At 48.1% G+C, this 18,286-nt stretch overlaps 1 protein-coding gene across 4 annotated transcripts in view; it reads right to left on the bottom strand.

Moving 5' to 3' along the window:
* Positions 1 to 11,516, bottom strand: part of MGAT5 (alpha-1,6-mannosylglycoprotein 6-beta-N-acetylglucosaminyltransferase) — a 367,899-nt gene extending 356,383 nt beyond the window's left edge. For all 4 annotated transcript variants that reach the window (XM_060106214.1, XM_060106215.1, XM_060106216.1 and 1 more), the window contains exon 1: positions 11,120 to 11,516. The gene's annotated coding sequence lies outside the window, so the exon portion shown is untranslated. The remainder of the gene's footprint in view (positions 1 to 11,119) is intronic.
* Between the last annotated feature and the right edge of the window lie 6,770 nt (positions 11,517 to 18,286).

The raw sequence follows: 18,286 nt of genomic DNA, 5'->3' as shown, positions 1-18,286 counted from the left end.
TTTGCATTCCAACCAAACTTTATTTACAAAATGGGCTGCAGGCCACAGCGCTGACTCCTGACCAGCATTTTTCAGCAAATCAAAGAGTAGAAAACATCAGAGGCCATGAGAGATAGAAGGATAGGTACTATCTCATGAAAGTTTTCTTGCTGCTATACACACATGTGTATGTGAGTTCTGGTCAATATGTATTTCTCACTGTAGATTGAGGGTCAAAAGCCACCATATTAGAAATGATAAATAGTTTGAGAAGAAAAAAACAAGTCTTCTGACTGAAACTGATAAGAGTTTACAGGACTTTCATGTTTAAAAAACAAGAAAGAAAAAAGGATAGATATAATGGGCAAGTTCTTAGGCCTAACGTATAATCTTAAAAGAATATTTTAAAATATATTAAAATTTGAAAAAAGAATATGAATTAGTTACAAGTAGTCCAAAATGATCTTCAAAAGGATGCTAAAACTGCTTCTTATGCTATGCAAATATCTGATCTGAGCTGTGTATCAGTTAGCAATGGCTGCATAACAAAGTTCCCCCAGAACTCTGTGGCTTAAAATAATCATCAACGCTTTCCACAACTCTACAGGTCAGCTGGCTGGTTGGTTCTGATGACCTAGGACAGGCTTAACTAATCTTAGCAAGATATGCTCAGGAGACTTTGAGCAGCCCGAAGTTCAGCTGGGGGCTGGCTAGTCCAGGAGAGCCTCAGCTGACGCAACTTGGCTCATTCCCCTGCATCTCTCAGTCCCTCCTTTAGACTAGCCCGGGCACGCTTTCATGGGGATGGCAGGGATCTGAGCAAGCACGCCTAGCTGTGTAAAAGGTCAATCAGAAACTCGTAGGCTCTGAAACTGTTTATATGGCATCTGCTAACGTCCCAGGAGCCAAAGCAGTCACGTGGCCAGTAGTGGGGAAGGGGAGGGATGGGGACTAGTAAGTTACAAGGCAAAGAGTGTGGATACACGGAGGCCATTAATTGGGGCCATTAGTGCAATCAATCTGCCACAGACGTTACTTACTGTTTGTCATCACCTTGGCAGAAGCAGAGAGATTTTACATTATTTTAAGCTTTCCCATTACCATTTCTCATTTTGGTTTTCCATTATCACTTCTAAGGCAGGAGGGCAGAGTGAAAAGAACATAGGCTTTGGAATCAGTGAGATTCAGTTCTGCAGCCCGGCTCTGCCACTTCTGGCTACATGACCCTGGGCAGGTCTCCTTTGCACCTCAGTTTCCTCATCATAAAAATAGGACTATTGGGCTTCCCTGGTGGCGCAGTGGTTGGGAGTCCGCCTGCCGATGCGGGGGACACGGGTTCGTGCCCCGGTCCAGGAGGATCCCGCATGCCGTGGAGCGGCTGGGCCCGTGAGCCATGGCCGCTGAGCCTGCACGTCCGGAGCCTGTGCTCCGCAACGGGAGAGGCCGTGGTGGTGAGCGGCCTGCATACCGCAAAAAATAAAAATAAAAAATAGGACTACTAACATAACATCAGCCGGAACATGAAAAGTGTGTAGTTCAATGTCTGGCCACCTCAGATCTCAAATCTTAGACACTGTTTGCAAATAGTTAACTTAAATATATTCAAAAAGATGAGGAACAAGGCAATAGGAAAATTTCCTGCGAAGTAAAGTTTCTCGACAGAAAACTACAGTTCCTTTACATAAAGACTAGAAAACCATTTCTTTACAAAGAGTTTTAGGGACTGTGGCAGCAGAAAAATGGCCCCCAAGTATGTCCACATTCTAATCCCTGAAGCCTGTGAATACAGGACAGGTGTGATGAAGTTACAGACCTTGAAATGAGATTATCCTGGATTATCTGGGTGGACCAATCTAATCACATAGATCCTTAAAATCAGAGAATCTTTCCTAGCTGTGGTCCCAGCCTGATGGCAGAGGGACACGGAGTCAGCCCAACATTGCTGGTTTTGAAGCTGGAGGAACACGCAGGAGCCTGTGAATGTGGGTAACCACTAGAAGATAAAGGGGCAAGGCAAAGGATTCTCCCCTAAAGCTTCCAGAAGGAATGGACAACTTGATTTTAGCCAGTAAGACCCGTGTTGGACCTCTGACCTACAACATAACATAATAAGACAATAAGTATGTGTTGCTTTAAGCCACCCAGTCTGCTTTTATTTGTTAAAGCAGTAACAGAAAGATGATGTAACTTGTCATCTTTATACAAAGGCTGACAACGAGGAAATAGAAAAGTCTCTCTTGAAGCCACTGAACCAGGAGGAAGAAACTATGGAACCTGGAGAACACTAACCAGGCATGGCAGCAGAATCGGAAAGCTGTATCTGATTCTGGTTATAAGGGCAATAAAAGAAAAGGCAGTATGACCGAATAAGCAACTCATTATCGAGGAAAACACTTTATTGCAGGCTACAGGGAAATACAATAAAATCATTATTTATCCATACAATCTCCAAGGATCCCCTGGCTATAGCTGACAAGCATGTACTAGGGGAAAAGCCATATTTTAAAAATACTTCCACAGAAACTTTCTACAGGTTTCATTTAACTGATGGCTATTCCAGAGATATGCAGCTCCAACTCTGATCACTTCCACTTCTGTTTATGGATAATAGGACAATAAGGTAACAAGCCCTAATGGTGTGTGGACATGAACACACACACACACACACACACACACACACACACACACATGCACACAAAGTCTCAATTTGTTGGCCTTCCTGAGCCCACAAATAATGTTCACAGGGGCTTCCCTGGTGGCGCAGTGGTTGAGAGTCCGCCTGCCGATGCAGGGGACACGGGTTCGTGCCCCGGTCTGGGAAGATCCCACATGCCGCGGAGCGGCTGGGCCCGTGAGCCATGGCCGTTGAGCCTGCGCGTCCGGAGCCTGTGCTCCGCAACGGGAGAGGCCACAACAGTGAGAGGCCCACATACCGCAAAAAAATAAAAAATAAAAAATAATGCTCACAGTGAGGGAGAAAAAAGTGTACAAAAAGTCCACTGATTGATTTGAAAAACAGAACTCCAAACGGGCACAAAGAGGACCCCCAAATTAGGAATACATCTAAGAATATTCTTAAGGACGGATTAAAGAAACTACAGTAGATGAGTGTGCTGGGTTCAGCCCGGAAGTCACACTAGTAGAATCCCACAGATGCAGGAGACACTAAGAGATGCCTCATTTGATGGATGAGAAACCAGAACCACCCAGCGCTGAACTGACCTGCTTGAGGACAGCCCTCTAACTGCGGAGAGGCCCCACCTGCCTGAGCCGCAGCTAACGCATGACGCCACGCTGCCCAGCTGATCACGTGACTCTCGTGTCGGGCCCTGTGCAAGGCTATGCGGCTTCCGATCATACCTACAGAACTCCAGAATCCTTGCTGCGAAACCCCTGGAGCCAGATGTAATTTTTTAACCAACCTGGGGGAAAAAAACCTCTCCCTTTCTGGAGCTCCCATCAGAATAGGAAATAAGGAATGGTGAAATATAGAAGAAAGTTGATAACATTTGCCTGTACTAAAATGTACCTTGAAAGATTACCCACATAATGTCACCTTTAAATCTAGCAAGCACAATAGTCAGGCATCACAGAAGGGGAGGAGGGGGAAATGGACCATTATTAGTCGCTGGAGCTGAGAACTCTGTTAAAGAAGGTAGGCCATCCTGATGGACAAAGGGGCTGGAAGCTATGTTTGCAAGGATCTCACATCAAGTCCCCACTTAGGGCTGCCTCTAACCTTGGTGGCTTTGAAAAATTCTAGGAGATGGGGTAAGGGGAGTATACAAACACAAATACTAAGAAAAGTATGGAAGGAAAACAGAAAGATCATACTTAGCAAGAGGCAAAGACAGTGCTTTCCTAAACAAGATGTGTAAGAGAAAGAACCGGTCATTTAGAAAACTCCTCAGTGGGGCTTCCCTGGTGGCGCAGTGGTTGACAGCCCGCCTGCCGATGCAGGGGATACGGGTTCGTGTCCCGGTCTGGGAAGATCCCACATGCCGCGGAGCGGCTGGGCCCGTGAGCCATGGCCGCTGAGCCTGCGCGTCCGTAGCCTGTGCTCCGCGGCGGGAGAGGCCACAGCAGTGAGAGGCCCGCGTACCGCAAAAAAAAAAAAAAAAAGAAAACTCCTCAGTGGAATAAACACTAGTAAATAAAAAAATCAGACTTGAGGGCTTCCCTGGTGGCGCAGTGGTTGAGAGTCTGCCTGCCGATGCAGGAGACGCGGGTTCGTGCCCCGGTCTGGGAAGATCCCACATGCTGCGGAGCGGCTGGGCCCGTGAGCCATGGCCACTGAGCCTGCGCGTCCGGAGCCTGTGCTCCGCAACGGGAGAGGCCACAACAGAGAGAGGCCCGTGTACCGCAAAAAAAAAAAAAAAAAAATCAGAGTTGAAAATAACAGACGGTCCCAAAAAAAAGCAGCTGCAAAGAGACTGATATCAAAGTCTCTATTCTTTCAACATAGTTGTTTCAAAGGGAAGCAGCGATGAAGGTATATAAACAGAATTTGGTCCAGCTTGTGGCAGTGCAAATTCTTAGCCACTTTCCCCCGGGCACTGTGCCACAGAACCACAGAACTCTGTGAGCCTGGTCATCTTCTGCTCTTTGAATCTCAATTTCCCAAGGGGGGGGGGGGAAAAGCTTCACTAGGGGAAGCTGGCTAAGCCGGTTATTTCTAGGCTGAGAAGGATGGACCGTGGCCTCTTATTTCTTAACATACAAAAACACACATCCCAAAAGATAGTGATCATAAAGGGCTGGTTCTTCTTAGGTAAGCATTTCACCTGTCTACTAAGATTCTGCCAGCAAAGGCAAAAACAACTTGAGTATTTCCTCAATCTTTTTTTATTCAACAAGGGAATTTTACTTCTTTATTCTACACTTCCTTTGCCACATGTGTAAGATTATACAACTTTAGGACTGAACAGAACGTTGGAGCTCGTTCAATCCCCTCCTACTTTCCAACATAAGAACTGAAGCCCAAAGCGGTCATATGGGCTGAATTAATGTGTTCTTCATTTACATACTGCTTTATAACTGAACTTAACTCTTCTGTGTGGGCCCTGACCAGGCCTAGACTTTAAACTTTTGAGCAGCTAGGGACTATGTATTAACCAGAAATGTTCAGAATCAGGAACAGGTGAGAGCAGTGTCATGTCTGATGAAGCCCAGTCATATGTAAGGAATAAAATGAAAGGAAATGGTGCTTGTTGGCACGCTGAATGGGAAAATTCCATGAAGCACGAAAATCCCGGTGGTCGGAGGAATATTTTGCAGGGCCTTAGCTCTCTTTCTAGGATCCCACAGACACTAAGGGAATGTCTTCCCAGGCCCTTCCTTGGAAATGTTGAGAAATAGCCCTGACTCCTCTGCCAGGTTACCCCCGGCCCACCCCATGCTCCTAAAGGGTGGAAATCAACACTGAGAGGGGCCAGGAGCTGTAAGACACAGCTGCAGAGACAGACACAGAGAGACAGAGAGACAGAGAGAAAAATGAATATTTCAGAGTGAAATGTAAAATCCATCCCAGGCCAAATTCCTAAGATGTCAAACTTAAAAGGTGACATGAGCAAGGGAGCACCTCATGTAAAGGCACGTAAGTTGCTTACATCCTCCCATTTGGGGCTGGAGAAAGGAGTGGGGCACACCCACCTGTTCCCCACCAGATTGCAGGGTGAGGCTGGGTGTGAGCACACAGGGTTCTGGGAGTGGGTCGGACAGACGTCAAATGACCATCACATTCTCTTCCTGGGTCATTTCTCTAAACAAGACAGGCACACATCTGTTATCAGCTGTTGTCACTGTCCCTGAGGGACCAAGGCCCAGCTTGGCCACTGCTGTCAGCCAGGGGGACTTCGAGCAAGTCCTTCTACCTCCCTGCACCTCCAGGACCGCAGCTAAAAAGAGAAAGGTCGCAGGGAGATCTCCCTGAGGTCCCTTCCAACCCCTGACTGCCTAAGACTCCTCTTGGCTTTGGTTGGAAAGCCGGCGCTGGCCAGTACAGGGTGAACTTGCTAGCCTAAACAACTAAGCACAGTCCAGCTAACGCGGGCTCGGGACCTAGACCACCCGGGTTGGAATCCTTACCCTGCCGCACGTGGCTAGCTATGCGTGGCCCTGGCCAGCTTAAACAACCTCCCAATTCCTCAGTCTCTCTACTGTGGAAACTGGGAATAACAATACCATCCACCTCGGCGTTGTAGCGAGGCGTAAATGGGATAGGGAAGAAGCCTTTGCAATCAGGTCACCTCTAGAAGATACATTTTTCATCACCATCGCTCCGAGTTTCCTCGCCCACCTGCTCTCGACATTTCTCCACCCAGACACACCATCTCCGCTGATCACCAACATAACACACTCCCATGGGTGGACGGAGACATGAAAGAGATCCAAAACTATCATAGCGGAGCACTGTTCTGTGTGGGATATTAGAAAAAGCATCTTACCAGCATGCCAGGCCTTAGAAGCGGCTGTGCCGAGAATGCAGCCCTAAGGAGTGGCGCTTAAGCAGGAGTCGGTGGGCAGAGCTTAGGCAGGAGTCAGTGGGCGGTACCCATGCTCTCAGGGGCCATCGCCCCCAAATCACAGAGGGTGTAAATCAGTGAGGCTGTTATTCTTCTACCGATAATGCTGAAATGCTGACATTTTTGAAAAAGTAAATCAGTTGCAAACACCGGTACTTAACTCTTAAGGTAACAAAGTACTTGCATACACCTAGCTCCTGAGTTCATAAGCAACAGGGTGGAGAAATACTCCCTAGCCATCCTAGGTAACCGCCCCAGCTGGGGCCAAGGTCCAGCAGGTGTTAACTGTTGGGGGTGCCCATTTACAGGGAGAACTGCGCCCTGCCCCCCCAAGCCCAGCCCAGATAGCTCACCCCTCTTGCTCGTCCAGATCTGTGAGGCTGGACTAAGGGCCCAGATAAGAAGCACCCTGTTCTCTTTCCAGAAGGTTAGGTGTTCAGACAAGAAAGCTGTGGGATTTTGAAGAAATAAAGTGATTCCTCCAACCTTTCCCATGCACACATACAGCTTTCCAGATATGACAAAGTCGGGGAAGGAGGCACTTCGTTGTGGAAATGAAAAAACAAACACATAAATACAACAGTCCAAGCGGGCAAACAGAGATGGAGTCCCAACTCTTCCAGCTGAGAACGTGGTTACAGTACTAAGGCTGCTGGGACCCATTTTGGCAGCTTTCCAAGAGCTATTAATTTGCCTTAATATACTGAAAGAGAAGGTGAGATGAATTAAAAGTGAGACGGTAATTTTGAAGGAGGATGTACGTCTTCATACCCAGCACCAGCGCCCACCATGGCTCAAGGTGGCTGCCTGATAAACACCCCGTGAGAACCCACAGCTTGCACTGAGGTCACAACTATGCTTGGACTTTTCGTGTTGATCCAGGATGTGACATAGTGTGGGGACATGGCTTAGATTAGCAACTTTAAGAAGAGGGGGTTAGGGAGATCTTGACTCAATTTCAAACAGGAATTCAAAAGTTTAGCCATTTATTCAATATCCTGGGATAAACCATAACAGAAAAGAATATAAAAAAAGGAATGTCTATATGTGTATAACTGAGTCACTTTGCTGTACAGCAGAGATTGACACAACCTTGTAAATCAACTACACTTCAATTTAAAAAAAAATGTTTTTTAAGTGAAGTCATCTTCTGGCTATTAAGAGTGACTCTATACTTCAAAGCAATTATGAACTTTAAAGGCAGCCTAGTAAAACGTGCCCTGGCAAGTACCAAATTTATTTCTGACCCAAACCTCTCCACTGTCACCCACCTGGCAATCTCCCCCAAATTTAAGGTATTACCTCTCTTTTTTTTTAAAGTACGTAGATTCTGTTGTTTTTTTTTTTTTTTTTTTTTTGCTGGATTTTAGTTCCCCGACCAGGGATCAAACCCGCACCCTCAGGGTGAGAGCGCACAGTCCTAACCACTGGACAGCCAGGGAATTCCCTAAAGTACCTAGATTCTGAAACACACACACCTTCCTTCAGCCAAAACTATGTTACTTTTGGCTGACACCTGGTGTCACCTGACACCGAGACCCTCCCCCAAACTTTGCCATCCCCCATAACAAACCCCCAGAGATAACGCTCCTGACAGCACGGGCTTTCCGGAGAGCTACTGTGACAACATCGGCACAGAACGCCACCTCCAACCACCACGCCACCCTCTTACAGCCCATAAGCCAAGACACACAGAGAGGACGGAGTAAGAGACCTCACTGCTCTTCAGGCCTCCAGGGAAGGAGCACAGCAACTACCCGCCTGGAGGACCAGAGTGCTAAAGGACAGGAACTTTCCAACCCAAGCAAGACTTGGGGTGGGAAAACAGCTCTGGGCAGTTTTCCAGACATCTCTGCAGGGGACACTGGTCACTGTCTGTCCCCCCCTCCCAAAATCAACCTGAGAGTGACTCTGCAGTGACTTAGATCCCGAACCACATGGAACATTAGGAAAAGTCATGTCAAATATCAGAGTGACATCTAGAATGATCGCGAGGAGGCTCACTTCTCAGTGGAGGAACCAAAGGCGTCCCCCCCTCGGCTAGGATCACAGGGGGACTCTGCTGTTGCAATGCTTTTGGAGGCCAGCTGGGCAGAAGGCTGGCTGGTTATTTTTAAACTGAGAAAACTGAATGGGAAGGTAGCAAATTTGAATGCTTGTGATCTCCTGAGGCCCCTTCCAGCTCCAAGATGCTACCAAAGAACACTGCATATGCACATACATATGCACATGCTTCTTTATAAAAACGTATATACGGATGTGTGAATATATATAAATGAGTACTATATTCACACTTCCAAACACAAAGCACTTGAAATGCGCACTGCTGAGGCGATTCAGAGGCCCACGAGGCTGGAACACAGATGCAACTGGCAGATCTGAGCAGAGCCACCAGCCCTCCTGCCACTACAGTCGCCTTAAAACCAACCTGCAGCTGCTTGAGTAGGTGTGAACCCTGCCAAGCCCCAAACCAGGACTGCAGACTCCTTTCTTCCAGTGACTCTAGTCACAAGTGTCCCAAACTCAGGAAGGTAGACTGGAACAAAGAAGGGGAAGATAAGAAAAGCCCAAATCTCTGTCCAGGCACCCGGCTCTGCCAGCGCCAGGGATCGGAGCAGACCAGCATCCTTCTCCTCTTCCCCCGTCCCTCCAAGAGGCAAAAAGGTCACCCTCTTCCCCCGCTGCCATCACCTCCTTGCTCAGGGCCTCTCCTCTTCAAGTTGACTGCACGGACATCAAGTTGGTAACTGGAGAAACTAAAAAGGCCTCTAGAAAGGAGAGCTTTGCTCTAATCCTAACCAAGCCAAACAAATTTGAGGGAGCCTATCTCAGCCCTGAACAATAACAGCAAAAAGAATCTGCGGTTGGGGGTGGGGGGGAAGGTGGTACGAAAATTTATTTATTAAGAAAGATCTGTGATGGTGTGCCCATCATGAGAAACAGTTTGGGGATTGGTGATTTTCTCCAATCAAAGACAAGGAAGTTCTGGTCCTGAGTCAAGGCTCAGGATGTGGGTAGCTAAACTGGGGAGGGGGTGGGGGTAGGTGGGAGGTAGGGGGTGTGTCTCTCGGAATAAAAACCCACCAAGTCCCTCAGGTCCTGACAATGAACGAGGGCGGGGCGCACCAGCTTCCCACTTGCCTCTCTAGAGAATGAGATCCTGCCTCTAACACTTGGATCTGAGTTGTTTACAGGTGCAGTGCTGTCATGCCACGGAACCCCGCACAAACCTCAGCTTTCCCCTCCTCAACTTCACAGCCCCAGAAGTGCCCAGCCTTCCCTAACTGTGCCGCCAGAGCCGGGTGCAGACAGCGGCGTCCGCCCTGGGCCGGGCCTGGCAGTCAGTGTCAGGAGTACCGGGCCACAGACCTCGACTCCGGCATTTCTGAAAACCTTATGCGTCTCCAGGTTACCGCAGCCCCCAAGCGCCCAGCACCCCGTTGGCGCTCCAAACGCGGCCGGGCAATGCAAGCGCCTCCTCTTCCCTCTTCCGCGCGGCAGCTACGAAACCACGGCATTGTGTGTGACAGCGAGTGTGTGCGCGAACGTCCCCGGGCTCACACACCCCCTTCCACCCGGTCTGCTCACGGCGCCCGGTCTGTGCGCGCGGCGAGCGCATCGCGAGCCGGTGCCCCCATCAAGAGGCCTCACCGGCAGGCCTCTGGCCACCCGGCCTCGGACCTGACCTCGAGAAGCTGGGGGTAACGTCCACGCCCCCATTCTCGGCCGCGGGGGCGACCGGCGAGAGCAGCGCTGGGAGCCCAGCAAAGGCGAGGCAAGGGCCGAGGGGACGCGAAAGGGCGACTGGCGGGCGCCGCGCCCCCAAGTTTGCCAGCCGCGGGCCGGGAGGGGGCCAGGAGGGGGCCGGGGCGGCTCGCGAGTCGGCAGGAAGTTCCCAGGGCTGCACTGAGCATGCTCTCGGGGATTATGTGCGCGGGTGTGGGCTCTGCGCTCCCCGCAGCCTCTCCGGCCAGGCAGCCTCCGGAGCGCGCCGGCGGGATCGTGGGCCCACGGAGGTCCCTTAGGGGTGGGGGGCACCCCCGGGCTTCCCTGGTCCCCAGGACCAGAGCGCCCGCCTGCCGCATCCCCCTTCCCCCGGGGCCGGGAGCCAGCCTCCCTTGTTGTTCCTCCCCACTGGCCGGTGGCTGAGTCCGCCCTGCGCGCCCAGGTCCCGGGGACCCCAGCCCGGCCCACACCCGCAGCGTGACCCCACCAGGGTCCTCCACGGTCCGAGCGCCCCTCTACCATCCCTGGCCGCTCGCCTCCAACCCGCGCAACCAAAGCCTCCTTCGGACAGTCCCTTGAAAAGCCCAAACCCCCCACTTCCCAGGGGCCATGGGGGCCTGCAGTCTCCCCTGGGAAGGGGTTGCCCCGGGCAGGCGGGCGCCTCCAGGCGCGTCCCCGGCTGCACTCCCGGCTCTCTCAGAGCGGCCGGGGCACCCACGCAGGCGGCGGAGGGGCGGCGGGCGGAAGCCCCCAGCCGCGCAGACCACGGAGCAGACTCTCCCCCCGCCTCCCGCGCCCAGCTCCCCGCGCCCTCCGCGGTCCCCTCTGCGTTCATCTCCCCGTGGAGATGGAAAGCTTCGACGCGATCGCCCCGACCCACTGGCTCTCACCTCCTTGTTGAGCAGCAGCAGCAGCCGGGAGTGCCTGCCAGCTGCCGTCCCCGGGGGGGGGGGGGGGGCCAAGGCTCCGCGGGGCACGGGGTCGCGGCACCCCGAGCCTGCGGCAGGGCTACCTGGGCTGGATCGAGCCCGGGGCCGCCGGGGCCGCCGCGGCAGCCGCGGGAGCCGCAGGGCCGCCGCCGAGCGGGCCGCGGCAGGGACGGTCTGCAAACTCTCAGCCCTGGCGGGGCCGCGCGCGGCGCGTCCACACTCGGCCTGGACACTGCAGAGACGCTCCTCGGGGGCTCAGCTGACCAGGGAGGGGGTCTGGCTTCAAATTCTTCCTACCCTCCCCTCCCGACCTCTCCAACTTCTCCCCTCTTCTGGGCTCGCAGCTCTCTAAGACAGGGATTCCGGCCGGGGACGTTCGGCAAACTCCCCGCCCTCCCCGCGGAGCGCTCAGCCAATTCGGAACGCCCCAGCCTCTCAGGGGCCGTCTGCAAACTCCCAACCCTGTCGGAGAGGACTTTACCAACCTCTCAATTCCGCAGCCCGAAGGAAGTAAGGGAGACACTTCGCGGCCACAAATAATATTCTAGCAAGGTCAGGGGCAAATGTGCAAATGCTGATGTGACAATGCATCCTCCAGAGAAGTGCAGTCCAGGCCTCTCAGCACCAGGGGCCTTCCAGCAGTTAAGCCCAGTGACGGGAGATTATGGACTCAACCATCTACAGGATGGGCAGCTTGAATCAATGCCCTGAGCCTCAGTTTCCATCTTTGTAGAATGGGCTTTATGAAGCAGTATATGTTTCTGCCACTTGGTTGCTGTGACCTTGAGCAACCCACTTAACCATCTGAATTCAACTTATCTGTGAACATAATAAATGGGGCTTCTTGAGGTTATTCTGAAGATGAAATAAAATATATGTAAAGTACTTAGCAATACCTGGCACATAGTAGGCGCTCAACAAATGAATTCCATTTCTCTTTCTCTTTCCCACTCCCGCCCCCGGATTTTATAAACACTCTGGACTGGCTAGCTGAACACTGTACTGTTGTAAATTCAGAAAGAAGTAAAACACATCCCATGCACCACAAAGAACACTGACTGACACCACATATTAAATCCAACCAAGCCCCAGGAGAGAGAATGCTGTACGTTTACAACGCTAAGCATTACAGATCCTTGTTAAGTATAGTATCTGGAATGGAATGAGAGTGACCTGGTGAATTACCTAGGGGTGGAAATTACAAGGTTCATAACCCCATCAAGTTCCAAGCCCTGTAACCAGTCACTACATCAAGTCACTGTATGAAGGTTTATGTTCAAATTTCCCTTACCTTCCCTGCAGAATTTCTCCACCCCCATTTCACTGTCTCCCCTGGGGTCTTCTTTCTTAAACTCAGATCACCCTACTCTGCTGCCCACCCTTCCCAGCAGAGGCGTTTAAAAACTGAAGATCATGGAATTCTTAGACCCTAGAAATGACTTAGTCCAAGTCCTTCACTTTGTAAGCTCTCAGGGCCACCCAGCTGGTTGGGGAGGTCTCCCGTCTCCAGGACCTTAGTACAACACACCCTGTAGCACCTCTTCCACGGAGTTACTCTAGGCTCTAGGCACATTAGGTCAGTCCTACCTTTAACTTCAAGCTGGAGGCAATGGCTCTAACAATTCCTGACCAGATGAGCTCCAAATTGTCAGCCACTTAGATCCTCAGCTGTCAGGAGCTGTCCAGGTAATGATCAAGAACCGCAAGGAAATGTGCATGGACAGGATGATTCCTCTTAATAAGACTTTTAGGTGAAATGCCAGGAATGTTGGGAGGCACGTATTTCCCTCAGTCCCTTGGAAGAAAAACAACATCTCTCTCCCTCTTTGGGCACTGGGAGGGAAATAGAAGAATGGTGACATCTGGTGGCCAGGACTTTCTGTGCTTTGGATATGGATGGTACAGATTCTGATCCTTAACAGATTCGCTTTGAAGCCAAGATCCTGCGGGTGGTTAATAATTGTACCACCTGGTTGCCTAGAGATTTCTGAAAGACATCAATCATTTAAACTCTGCGGACCCACTTCTATAGAGGGTATTACAGATCGTTATTATTTCAGGATATTTTTTATACAAAACTGTATGTGTATATAGAGAAATAAAGTATAAGGATGTGATATTCATATGTACACACATCATATATATTTATATAATATATTTGTATTACATAGATTCTATTTATTTGTATGAATAATGTACTTGCAATGCCTTTGAAGGAAATTATACTATCCCAATTGTTTTTCTGACAGAGTTAAGATTGTAAATTATAATAACAATTGCTAAAAGACACTGCTTGTAGGATAGAAGTAAAGATGCTTACTAGGATGGAGTTGTATATTTCATCATGTCCTATCAAGACAGAACCGATTACAAAATTACAGAGGAAGAAAATAACACAGTGGGGTTTCAATAGTGAAAGCCCTGGCAGCTGATGGTCAAGGCCAGGCTTACCTGGTGAACAGTGATTCATTTTCAGCATTTCCATCACTTGTGAACAATAGTGTTAGGTTCAAGGAAGAAAGATGTTTGGGATTAACTCACAAAAATGCAACAGTGTCTGCTGGTGTTACTAAGTGTTCTTCATTTCTTTCCATGTTTGTCCCATGTACCATATTTCAGATAATTGCTCAGTTATAAACTTAGAAAACACAACTCTGTCCACACAGCCAAGTCCATTGTTTCTCAGCATCACTTATCAAGTTCTATGTGAATTATGTTAACCTTTATAACAACTCATGGAGCAGATTTTACTATACCCATTTTATAGAAGAAGAAGACAAGACTCTGAAAAGTTAGGTAACATGTCCACCAGAAGGCACGACTGAGTAGAGTCAGTTAGGATTAAATGGAAAGTTTTCTGGACTCCAGAGCCCAGAATCTTTCTACTATACTGTGCTGCCTACCCCAGGAAGAAATTAAGAAACCACTCTGAAGATATGGGGGTATATGTATATGTATAGCTGATTCACTTTGTTATAAAGCAGAAATTAACACACCATTGTAAAGCAATTATACTCCAATAAAGATGTTGAAAAAATAAAAAATAAAATAAAATGAACACTGGAAAAAAAAAAAGAAACCACTCTGAAAAGCACACTAAAGACTAAAGGGTATACTTAAGTTACTACAGATAAACCACATTTCCTGACCTATTCAAATTGAAAATTATAAGCAACAAAATAACAATTGTGTATGTAAACCTTATAAAGCTGAGACCCATGTGATTCAGTCTTGGAGCAGCTCTGTGAAATAAACAAATGAATTTTTTCCTGCCCAGGACCTGATCTACCTTTAATGGCCTGGGAATTATCCACTATGTAATCCTGAGTGACTCCTAACACTCCTACATTAATGATTGTTGTTCCATCACAGATAATTTTTAACTTTAATTTTTAAACTTAAACTCTTTAGTTTCCTTTGCTTATAAAGGAAGTTTCTGTATTTCAGATCCTATTAGTCACTTGCATTTTTAAAGGAAAGATGCCTTCTCTTGGAAGACAAGTTGGTCCTAGTATGAAGTCAAATCACACTTGAGGGGAAAAAAAAAATCACACTTGAGAATGTCAGTGTTCACAAACTGCATACCTTGAAATGATATAGGATATTTTTTAAATAATCATAATGCTTAAGATGACATATGTAAAAACAGGGGAGTTAGGATTCTTCCTATATATGATTGTATTAATGGTGCTTTATTAGTTTCCAGTTGCTGCTGTAACAAATTACCACAAACTTGGTGGCTTAAAATAATACAAAGATATTATCATATATAGTCCTGGAGGCCAGAAGTTCAAAACGAGTATTAAGGGGATAAAATCAAGGTGTCAGCAGAGTTGGTTCCTTCTGGAGGATCTAAGAGAGAATCTATTCCTTGCTTCTTCTAGCTTCTAGAGGCCGCAGCGTCCCATAGCCACTGGCTATGTAATTCCAATCTCTGCTTCTGTCATCACATCACTTTCTCACTGCCTCTGTCTTAGAAGAACCCTGTGATTATATTTAGGGACCGTTTAGATAATACAGGATGATCATCCCACCTAAAGATCCTTAAGTCATAGCCGCAAAGTCCCTTTTGCCATATAAGGTAAGCATCACAGGTTCCAGAGATTAGGCTGTGAACATCTTTGGAGGATCCTTACTCAGCTCACCACAGTCTGCCTTCTGGACCCCAAAGATTTACATGCATCCCACATCAAAATACATTCACCCTTTTCCAACACGCCCCAACATCTCAACTTATTACAGCATCAACTCAAAGTTCAGAATCTCTTTGACTATTATCAGTTCAACAGTCCCGCATCACAAAGATTCCCTCCATCAGACAAGAGGTTTCTGCACAGACTTTCCCCTGATAAATCTATGAGGTGGCTGGCTGAGGAGTTTGATGAGCCACACGCGTAATCTCGTCAAAGAACCCACTGTGTGACAGAATACTGAAATATACATATATTATTCCCAGGCTGTAGCAAAAGATTGTGCAGCCACATCCTTGGCTTTCTCTCCAGCACATGCTTTCCTGACAGTAAATCTCCTACTTTTAGCTTAGCCAAAATCTGGACAGGCTGAGAATTTCCAAAAGTCACTTAGTCCTGGTTCTATTTGCCTAATGGTACTTTTATCAATTTATCTCTTTCTTCTTGCATTTTACTACAAGCAATAAGAATAAGCCATGTGGCACCTTCACCTCTTTGCTTGGAAATCTCTTCAGTTAAATATCTAAGTTCATAACTGCCAAATTCTTCTTTCCATATAAATAGAGGACACAATTCAGCTAACCTTTCTGACACTAGATAGCAAGAATCCTCCTTCCTCCAATTTCTAATAACATATTCCTCATTGCCTCCCAAGCCCTCACCAGCAGTCTTTAACATCTATATTTCTACTAACAGTGTATTCAAGGCAATCTTAAACTTCTTCCATAATCCACCAATTATCCAATTCCAAAGTCACTTCCACATTTTTAGGTATTTGTTACAGCAGCACCTCACACCCAGATACCAAAATCTGTACTGGTTTTCAATTACTGATCTAACAAATTACCACAAACTTAGTGGCTTAATACAACACAAATTTATTCTCTTACAGCTTGGAGGTTAGAAGTCTAAAATCAAGGTGTTGACAGGGCTGCATTTCTTCTGGAGGCTTTGGAGGACATTCTGTTTCCTTGCACTTCCCAACTTCTGGAAGTTGTCTTCCGTCCTTGGCTCCTTTCCTCCCTCTGCTACCATTGTCCCTCATCCTTCTTCTAACTCTAATCTCTTACCTCACTCTTACATTGGACCCTTGAGGTTACATTGGGCAAATCCAGAAAATCCAGGATAATCTCTCCATCTCAAAATCCTTAATCACATCTGTAAAGTCCCTTCTGCCATATGAGGTAATATTCAAAGGTTCCAGAGACTAGGATGTAACATCTTTGTGGTGCTTTTTTCAGCCTATCCCAGGCCCCAGTTCTTCACCCCTCCTTGGAACTGGGCAGTGCCCTCTCTCTGGGAGGGGGGTGTCCTCTTCACCCTTGGACTCTGAGCTTGGCCCTGTGACTTGCTTTGGCTAATAGAAAGAGGCAAGTGATGCCCTCAAATGGTCTTTCAGAATTTCTACTTGCCATTGCTATGAGAAGGAATGTTTCCATCAGTTTAGCCCAGTGGCCCCATGAGATAGATGAGGGATGTGTGGAGCAAGGCTGCCCCAGCCAAACTCAGCTTAGAGTGGAGCCTCCGGCTGCTCCACAGACAAAAGAATAAGCCCAGTTAAGAGTGGATAGTTTCGGGCTTCCCTGGTGGCGCAGTGGTTGAGAGTCCGCCTGCCGATGCAGAGGACACGGGTTCGTGCCCCGGTCTGGGAAGATCCCACATGCCGCGGAGAGGCTGGGCCCGTGAGCCATGGCCACTGAGACTGCGCATCCGGAGCCTGTGCTCCGCAACGGGAGAGGCCACAGCAGTGAGAGGCCCGCATACAGCAAAAAAAAAAAAAAAAAAAAAAGAGTGGATAGTTTCTGCAGCTAGCCCTCAAATGTGAGATATAAATGCTTATTGTTGAATGCCATTGACCGCAGGGTGATTCGTTAAGCAGCAAATACAATTCTTTTGTCTCCACAATAACTTTAAGGCCTAAGGAAAAACTACCAATGCCCATCCAATTGTTCAGAATACCTAGAGTCGTGCATTTTAACACACACACACACATACACACAGACTTCATTTTATAGAGTATCAAACAATTTTTTTAGTGTTTTGTAAAAATTGCTTCCGGGTATCCCTGGTGGCGCAGTGGTTGGGAGTCCGCCTGCCGATGCAGGGGACACAGGTTTGTGCCCCGGTCCGGGAAGATCCCACATGCCGCGGAGCGGCTGGGCCCGTGAGCCATGGCCGCTGAGCCTGCGCGTCCGGAGCCTGTGCTCCGCAACGGGAGAGGCCGCGACAGTGAGAGGCCCGCGTACCGAAAAAAAAAAAAATTGCTTCCAAAGAAAATGTCATGTGGGCCGAAGCAAAGAGGAATCAGAGAAAAATTGGAGAAGGCAGTGATTTAAACTAGAGGGACCACCTTTCTTGGAGCATCCCCCAACAGATTAAATTATGAGGGAGAGTATTTACTGAAACTGGTTTCCTAAAGGCCTAAAAATTCTGTAAAGAACACCTTCAGGTAATGCACATTGACTCTTTTCCTTGTTTTACAAACTTTGCAAATTAGAAAGCATTTCCCAAAGAGTTCTTTGCAACCCTAATTTGGCAGTCTTAACTGATGTTGCTGTCGTGTGTGTGTAGCCATTGTGTGCTGAGGGCAGATTGTGTACATGTCTTCCCAATTCCACATTCAGTGGTTCAGTGACATCAGGTGACAACTAGTGATGGGCCTTGGTGGAGTATTTACACCATGGAGATCTTGCTTTCAGTTCTGGATGTGTGCATTGAGTCATAATAGAAATGGTAGTTTTTACACTGGGATATGGTCAAAAGCTCTGAAGGCCATGGCTCGCATAGTGATTGAGTAAACTTCAACTCCCCGCAGCAGTAACAGTCTATTTGTGCAAAACATTTTTGCCCCTGGAAGCAAAGCCTGACATGGCAGCAAAGCAAATGGTAACACTACCCACATTAATTTGGAAACAGGCATTTTTCTGTGGCTGTTTCT

The sequence above is a fragment of the Mesoplodon densirostris genome, chromosome 8 (genome assembly GCF_025265405.1).
Source record: "Mesoplodon densirostris isolate mMesDen1 chromosome 8, mMesDen1 primary haplotype, whole genome shotgun sequence".
Taxonomy (NCBI): Eukaryota; Metazoa; Chordata; class Mammalia; order Artiodactyla; family Ziphiidae; genus Mesoplodon; species Mesoplodon densirostris.
Note: the sequence above shows the minus strand (reverse complement) of the source record. Positions and strands in the feature narration are given on the sequence as shown.